At 46.9% G+C, this 7,500-nt stretch overlaps 1 protein-coding gene and 1 long non-coding RNA gene across 2 annotated transcripts in view; both read right to left on the bottom strand.

Moving 5' to 3' along the window:
* Positions 1 to 7,500, bottom strand: part of LOC121704912 (voltage-dependent T-type calcium channel subunit alpha-1I-like) — a 153,635-nt gene that overhangs the window by 77,384 nt on the left and 68,751 nt on the right. The window lies entirely within an intron of this gene.
* LOC121705481 overlaps positions 6,378 to 7,500 on the bottom strand; it is a 15,012-nt gene continuing 13,889 nt past the window's right edge. Inside the window, exon 3 of the long non-coding RNA XR_006030808.1 lies at positions 6,378 to 6,387. This is a non-coding gene — a long non-coding RNA (uncharacterized LOC121705481). The remainder of the gene's footprint in view (positions 6,388 to 7,500) is intronic.

Here is a 7,500-nt window from a genome sequence, read left to right as displayed (position 1 = left end):
AGAGCACCAGCAGCATCCCGTTCGCTCGCTGCCGAGAGAGGGCCTGCGGAATCGGGAACAGGCGAATGGAACACAGAAAGGAGGGAAAGAAAACAAGTTGGAAGAAAGAGAGAAGGGGAAAAAAAAAAAAAAACAACAACTTAAAATGACATTAAAGAGGCGACGGGAGGTTGGAATCAATCTCCCACGATCCCCAGCTGGGCAGGCGGGTAGGGGAGGCAGCTGGAGGGGACTGGAGCGGAAGTGAGGGAGAGAAAGAGAGAGGGAGAGAGAGATAGAGGGAGACAGAGGGAGAGCGAGGGAGAGGCGCGGCCGTGATGATATGGGTGCCTGGAGGGCAGAGGCCTGTTCATTTCTCAGCGATGCTTCAGCACCAGCTCAGCCTCTCTGGTAAGAAGCAAGGGTGTGTGTGTGTGTGTGTGTGTGTGTGTGTGTGTGTGTGTGTGTGTGTGTGTGTGTTTGTGTGTGGGTATGTGTGCATGTGTGTTTATGAATAAGTTTATGTGTGTATCTGCTTACACATAATATAAACACCTAGAAACATCAGCCTGGCATGCAGCAGTACACCCATCAACATACTACATACACAGACACAGACACACACACACACACACATACATACACACACACACACACATATATACAAATCCATACTCATTGAAAGCTATGTGCTGTGCTATAGGGTGAAATAAGAGTCAGAGCATTGGAGACAGAAAAAAAATCTCTTTCTCTTTACCTTTCCCCCCCTCCCTCTCTCTCTCTCTCTCTCTTTATTTCTCTCTCTCTTTGTCTCTCTCTAGGGGCCTTATCTGAGAGAGGAGCATTGTGGGACACGCAGGGAGGGCTTTTATCTGCCTGGGTAAAAATAAACAAGTCATCAAACAACACACACACAAGCCTCCCGAGGACCCCACATAGGGCATCAGGCAAACAGTAGGGCACCTAAATCATGGGGCCTAGAGGGGACATCAAACAGAGAGGCGGCGTCGGGCCAGGAGCTGACACCACCACCACACACCAACAGAGTGTCACAGCATGAGGAGGAACAGCCCCTCAGGCTACTGTGTCCTTAAGACGCGAGGGGATCCTGGAAAGCTATACACTGAGTGCATGTTTCAGAAAAGACTGACTGATTTCTTTTACTAAATTTCTTTTACTTATTTCATTTACCTTTTACTAAAGGTGTTACTTATCAGTTGTGATCATACAGCTGTTTCTTTGTATAAAGCATGCCGGTGTGCATTGTGCCTGCTGAAGTCTGTTGTATTCACTTGAACTCACTTGACGAGTTAAGCTGAGTCACTGGCTAAACTCTGCCTACCTTGGCTAATGACTCACAGTTCCTCTCCCACTCCTCAACCCGAGCAATTCATTCAAGCCCCTCCAGACAACTGCAAGAATGAATGGAGGATTGACTCGATATGGGGACACACCTGAACTACAATACAGAGCTAGAGTGTAAAAGGGCCAGCTCAAATTTGATTGGATCAGTTAAATTGAAATTTATGTTTGTGTATGGCATCTGTGGGCAATAATGAGTTTGTGCCTGTCAGTGTGTTTGTGTGTGTGTTTGTATGTGTGTTTGTGTGTGTGTTTGTGTACATACACATGTGTGTCACTCTGTAATATGACCTCAGGAGAGCATGACCAAGGACAAGCTGCAATCAATCACTCAATCTTCCAGCCAGTCAGTCAAGCACACCGAAACCCAAACACACACACACACACACACACACACACACACACACACACACACACACACACACACACACACACACACACACACACACGCGTGCCATGCATACACACACACACACACACTTGGCTCAGTGTCAGAGCTGTGGAGAAGGACACTACAGTGCAGAGGAGGTGTCTTCCCTCTCCAGTGACTACAGTTGGTTAGATGGGAGCCACTCACCAGAGAGATAGGGAGAAAGAGAGAGATACTGTAGGGAGAGAGAGGGGGAGGGAAGAAAAGGAGAGAGAGATAGACCGAGAGACAGAGAGAGAGAAAAGATAGAGGCAAGAGGATGAGGAGGGGAGGTGAAAAAGGCATGTGGCTATTTTCCATCATTCCAGCCTACAGAGTGTTAGCAATGAGGCCACAGAGCTCATTCCCTTGTGGGTTAGAATGCACACACACACAACCACACACACACACACACACAGAGAAGAGAGAGAGAGAGAGAGAGAGAGAGAGAGAGAGAGAGAGAGAGAGAGAGAGAGAGAAAGAGAGTTCAGACAGAGTGATGTTTACTATTCATGACTACTGCAGAAACTGGGCTATTTTAGGGGGGCAGCACCTCTGTGCATGTTCCGACCGCAAGAAATGTCCCTGTGGAACCTCTCTCAGGGCCAGAGCAGTACTGTAAGTTCCTACTCCAGGGTATACTTCTCTACATCCCTGATCTGTGTGGTGCCTGCAGTGATGACCGAAGCTTATTGGTTAAATATGTGTGGAAGACATAATCAAGACACATTTGAATACAGTGAGAGAATTATACAGATTTAGCATGTTGAGTGACGTTCACTGACTGGATATGTAAGTAAAACATCAGGTGAAATACAGGTTGAAATGAATTAACAATGGTGCTGTAATCTTTGTAATCTTAATTCATCAAGCAATTAAAGCTCCCACAGACATGTTTAATCAAGATTTAGCAGCTTATAGCACAATTTTAACTGCTGGTTCAAACCCTGGAGCAATCCTAGAGTTAGCTAGAAATGCTACGCTTCAGGTGCTGTTGGTGCTCCAGCTGTTTACCAATTTGGCTTACATAGATCTGACACATTGACCACACGCACACACACGCACACACACACACAGTGCCACAAAAGAAGCAAAGTTTTCAAACAACAAATTCAAGGCCGGATTATGACTCAGTCAAATCACAAGAGAACACATTAGCCCACACACACACACACACACACAGGGATTCAGCCTGTTAGCAGGCAGGGCTGGTATTAAGGGAGGTGCTCAGCACAGCCTGGCTGTCTAAATTGTCCTGACTGCTGAACCGTATCAACACCTCCTGACCACAACCGGCCAGGCTTCTGCCATCTCTCTCCCCTTCTCTCTCACAGCTCCTCCTTTTCTCCTCCTTCTCTATCCCTTTTTTTCTGTCCTTCTTCACTGCTGCTGCTCCCTTTCCCGATTTCTTTCCCTCCCTCCATCCCTCTCTCTCTCTGACTTGAATTCCTTTACATAAACAAACAGAATGCCAAACAGAATATCTCTGTTCCTCTTCCAGTGACCCCAAATTTAGCCTTTAATGTTTTTTTCACCCTCCCTCAAAGAGGATGATGATAAAAATCCCCTATGGCTTGTTGGCCTCCTCTCTCTCTCTCTCTCTCTCTCTCTCTCTCTCTCTCTCTCTCTCTCTCTCTCTCTCTCTCTCTCTCTCACTCTCTCTCTCTCTCTCTCTCTCTCTCTCAAGTGAGCTTGACAGGGCCTTCTGGTTATTTGCACCTCACTGGACCTCCAAAGTCATTTCACAGTAGACCTGCTGGGGATGTTAGCACCACTGAGCTAAGGGCTATTAGAGCCACTGCCTAAAGAGTGTGTGTATGGTGTGTGTATCTTTGTGAGTATGTGTGTGTGTGTGTGTGTGTGTGTGTGTGTGTGTGTGTGTGTGTGTGTGTGTGTGTGTGTGTGTGTGTGTGTGTGTGTATGTGTGTGTGTGTGTGTGTGTGTGTGTATGGCTGACTCTGTGTGTGTTTGTTTGTGTGTGTAGGAGTTGATTTGTTGGCTAACTGCCGTTTCAATTTGCTTTAGCGTTCCTGCTCCCAGTGGGGTATTGGCCTGGCCCTGCCGTGCCTCTGCAGCAGCATAAAAATGTTGCTCACCGATGCCAGTCAGCTTGTCAAGCACACAATGGTCACATTCAACACATCTGCCCTCCGGGGGAAGGCCTTAAGCCTGGAAGCCTAAAGTGCTCCTCACACACCGTCTGCATGGAGGACCCCAAGAAGTGCTATAAGAACCAATTCACTGTAAACCTTTTTAGATGCTTCCTGCTTTTCTGATTTTCTACTTTACATTTCTCATTTGAAAAAGCATCTTTGTAGCACCTGGAAATGTATATAAACAGCCTCCTGTAGAAGCGGCAGAACCCGTGCAGGTCGTAGAACCTCTGGTCTAGTTTTGTGATCAGGCTCTCTTTCTAGGCCATTTGTGCACACCAGGTGTGCTCTATGCCTCCCTGTAGACTCGTGGGATGTTTCCACTTCCTCAGCACATGTGTATATGTGAGAGTGTCTGGGCGTGAAAGTAAGAGGGCGAGAAACGCTTGCTTGGGTTGAACCAGAGGCTAGCCAAGGATAGCCAAGGCAAAGGCAAGGCAACGGCAAGGCAAGGCAACGGCAAGGCAAGGCAACGGCAAGGCAAGGCAAGGCAGGGTGGGGTGGGGTGAGGTGCAGTGCAGCTGTGAAAGCATCTGACAAAACGTCGACTGTCGTGACAAGTCCCCTTGCATATGTACTGTAGCATGACACGCTGTCGCTGAGGCGAATGTCCTGCGTGCAGCAGGCTGAACATGTCACAGAGAGGGACACACAGGATGTCCTCAGAATGTCCATCCAAAGCAGCTCTTCTCACATGACCGCCTCTCTCCGCAACACCATCCGTCACACGACGAAGGTCACAGTGGAAGGCTAAGATGCTTCTTTATTGGAATAGTGGCATGTCGATCAGTTATGATGGATGTGAAACAGCCTATGGATACCCTGATCGGTTTCAGCTGAGGTCAGAGTGAACTTTTCACCTCTTTGCAGGGCCTTACCTAACTGTCTCTGCCTATTAGTCTCTCCACCCCCCCCCCCCCTCCTCCCTGTGCCCCCTGTTCTCTTACTCTCTCTGTTTGTCTTTCGCTCTCTCACTCCTCCACCTCTGTTTTTATGTTAGGGAATCTTTCCTCCATGCTCAGCTGCTCCCCATCCCTCTCTCTCTCTCTCTCTCTGTTGTCCTCTCTCTGTGAGGTTAATGCAGCTCTTAGTGGTCCATTCCTCACGGTTGGGGCCGCTGGCTGGGCTTGATTAAATATCCCTGCTCTCCACGCCTTCACTAAATGAGCTGGCAGGCAGGCGGCCAGAGCTCTCTCCCTCTCCCTCTACCTCCCTCTCTCCTCTCAAACTTCATACTTTTTCTCTCCCTCTCCCTGCTGCTCTGTTCCTTCCCTTCCTCTTTGGCTAATTAATTCTTTCCCCACATGTCCAACTCTCCTTCTCATTTACAGCTGTTTCCTCCTCAAATCAGCTGGACAGCCATTTCATATGCAGGTTTTCCCACATGCAAATGTATGCATGCTCTGTGCATAATATCTTGTCATCCATTGCTATATGTTCTGTCCAATCCTAGATCTTTTTCTTTTCTTGGTTTATTATTCCCCGCATGTTAATTTTCTCCTCTCCAACTGTACACAAGGGCACTATCTTCTACTACTGATTGACAATTTTTTGTCTCCGGCGTGAGGAATTTTGTTATAAGTTCACAGCCATGTAATCCCATTGAGAGACGGTACTAAGGGGAGATATTACAGAGAGAGAGCGCTAACAGTGGATGCCATTTTAGGCTAAGCTGGACAGCCGTGTCCGTGCAAGAGACAGAACCTGTTAACTCCCCAGACAAAATGGTGACGAGAGAGCCTGGAAGTGAGACCTGCCGCAGCTAAAAATACTTTTCATTACCAGCCTGGTGAAAGCAGCCCCAGTGTGACCCCATGCAAACAGATGAAACTGAGCCAAAATGGCTGCCGGGCACTGGATGGTCAGTGTCTATGGGGGCCTCGGGACAAGGCCACTAATCTCCATCTATCTTTTGTGACACGTGTTTACGTTCTCTGCTCTTCTCTGCTCTTTCCAAACACCAAGCATGCACCAGCTGTGTGACTGCCATCTTTACAAGATCATGAGTCAAGTGCATTGGTACAGAGAGCCCCCCCCCTCCACGCACACACACACATACACACACACAGATACATTCTTCCAGGTCTGCAGCTTAGGTGACAGATGGGATAGCAAGCCAGGGAACCAGATAGGTGCTTGAGGTGACACGTGAGGGCCACACAGGGGCCCCGCAGGCCCTATTTGTCTGGTAGAGGGGCAGACGAAAGAAAGCCCCCCCCAGTCCCCCCCAGCATAAACACACACACACACACACACACACACACACACATACGGACTAAGAGTAATGACTCCTATCAAGAGGACTCTAGCACACAAAACACAGCACAACAAACGGTCAGTACAGGTGCTTCATCTATTTCAGCTTTAAAGCTGCCCTGCTTCTGTCCACTGAGGCACATGCACCACTGTTCTGTTTCTTACAGCATACAATAGCATACAGCATTTTACTCGCAAATAAAAAATGCAAGCACATGCATGTACGCTCTTCTGTTAGTTCCAATGCTTCCACAAGCATTTCCAAACAACAAACAAACATTCACACACACACAAACACACACACACACAAACACACCCAATTGGGAGCTAACCGCTACTCTTTCGCACAACCTCTTCCGTGCTTAGACCCTAAAGCATTCATATAGCCCTCCATAACGAGCAAACATACACACATTTGTAAAAAGTGCTATGCTGGTGTTTAAGTTGAAGTGCTTTAAGTTTGTGCTTGTCTCAGCGCATCAGCTTTACTTCTCTTAATCCTCCACTAACTCTTTCAGGGGAGCACCCGTTTATCGGAGCCACACAAACATTTCTTTCTTTCGCTTCACCATGTGCCACCAACTCTACAGAACGCACTCGAGCGAAAATGTAGTGTTTTTAAATGATGGGCCAGTTTTATTTACTTTAAAAATCGTTCAAGAAAAAAAAAAACGAACAAATAAAGGATTAGAGAAAATAAACGCACAGCTAAGCTAACAGACTATTACTATGAATTTGTATTTGGTAAGCCAGGAAGTGGAAGAGAAGAAGTGAATGAAATGACAGAGAGAGAAGTGTGGAAGAAAGGAGCAGAAGCGAGAGAGGGCTGGAGAACGTAGCAGAGGAGCGGTGAGGGGAGAGGAAGAAATGAACAAATGATTACAACTCCTCCACACTCCCAGCCAAGGTGAGAGGTCTCCTCCAAACAGTGCTGTAATGAGACAGAACAATTACAGTTTTTCCTCGATTGCTTTTACCTGCTTAAGTAAATTAGAACCCACTTGGTCTTCATGACTACTTTCTTTGCACAGCAGAAGTCATCTCTTGCGAATGTGTTCACATATTTTTATTTGGTTCACACATTTCTCACACCCTTTTGCAAAACAGTTAACACAGGTGTCATTCAAAAGCCCCAAACTCTATTGGTTTTCCCATGCTAAACAAAAGGAAAACATCTTTTCACAGGTGGTATGGATTCCTTGCAGTCTGAATCTCTGATACACCTGTGTGAAACTCCTTTGCACAATTCTTCAATCAGCAATCATTCATTATACATAAGAGATGTCTGTTCTGTGTTGCTATTTGCAAGTATGGATCTAATGCACATTTAGACAAAGTACT

Source organism: Alosa sapidissima, chromosome 3 (genome assembly GCF_018492685.1).
Source record: "Alosa sapidissima isolate fAloSap1 chromosome 3, fAloSap1.pri, whole genome shotgun sequence".
Taxonomy (NCBI): Eukaryota; Metazoa; Chordata; class Actinopteri; order Clupeiformes; family Clupeidae; genus Alosa; species Alosa sapidissima.
Note: the sequence above shows the minus strand (reverse complement) of the source record. Positions and strands in the feature narration are given on the sequence as shown.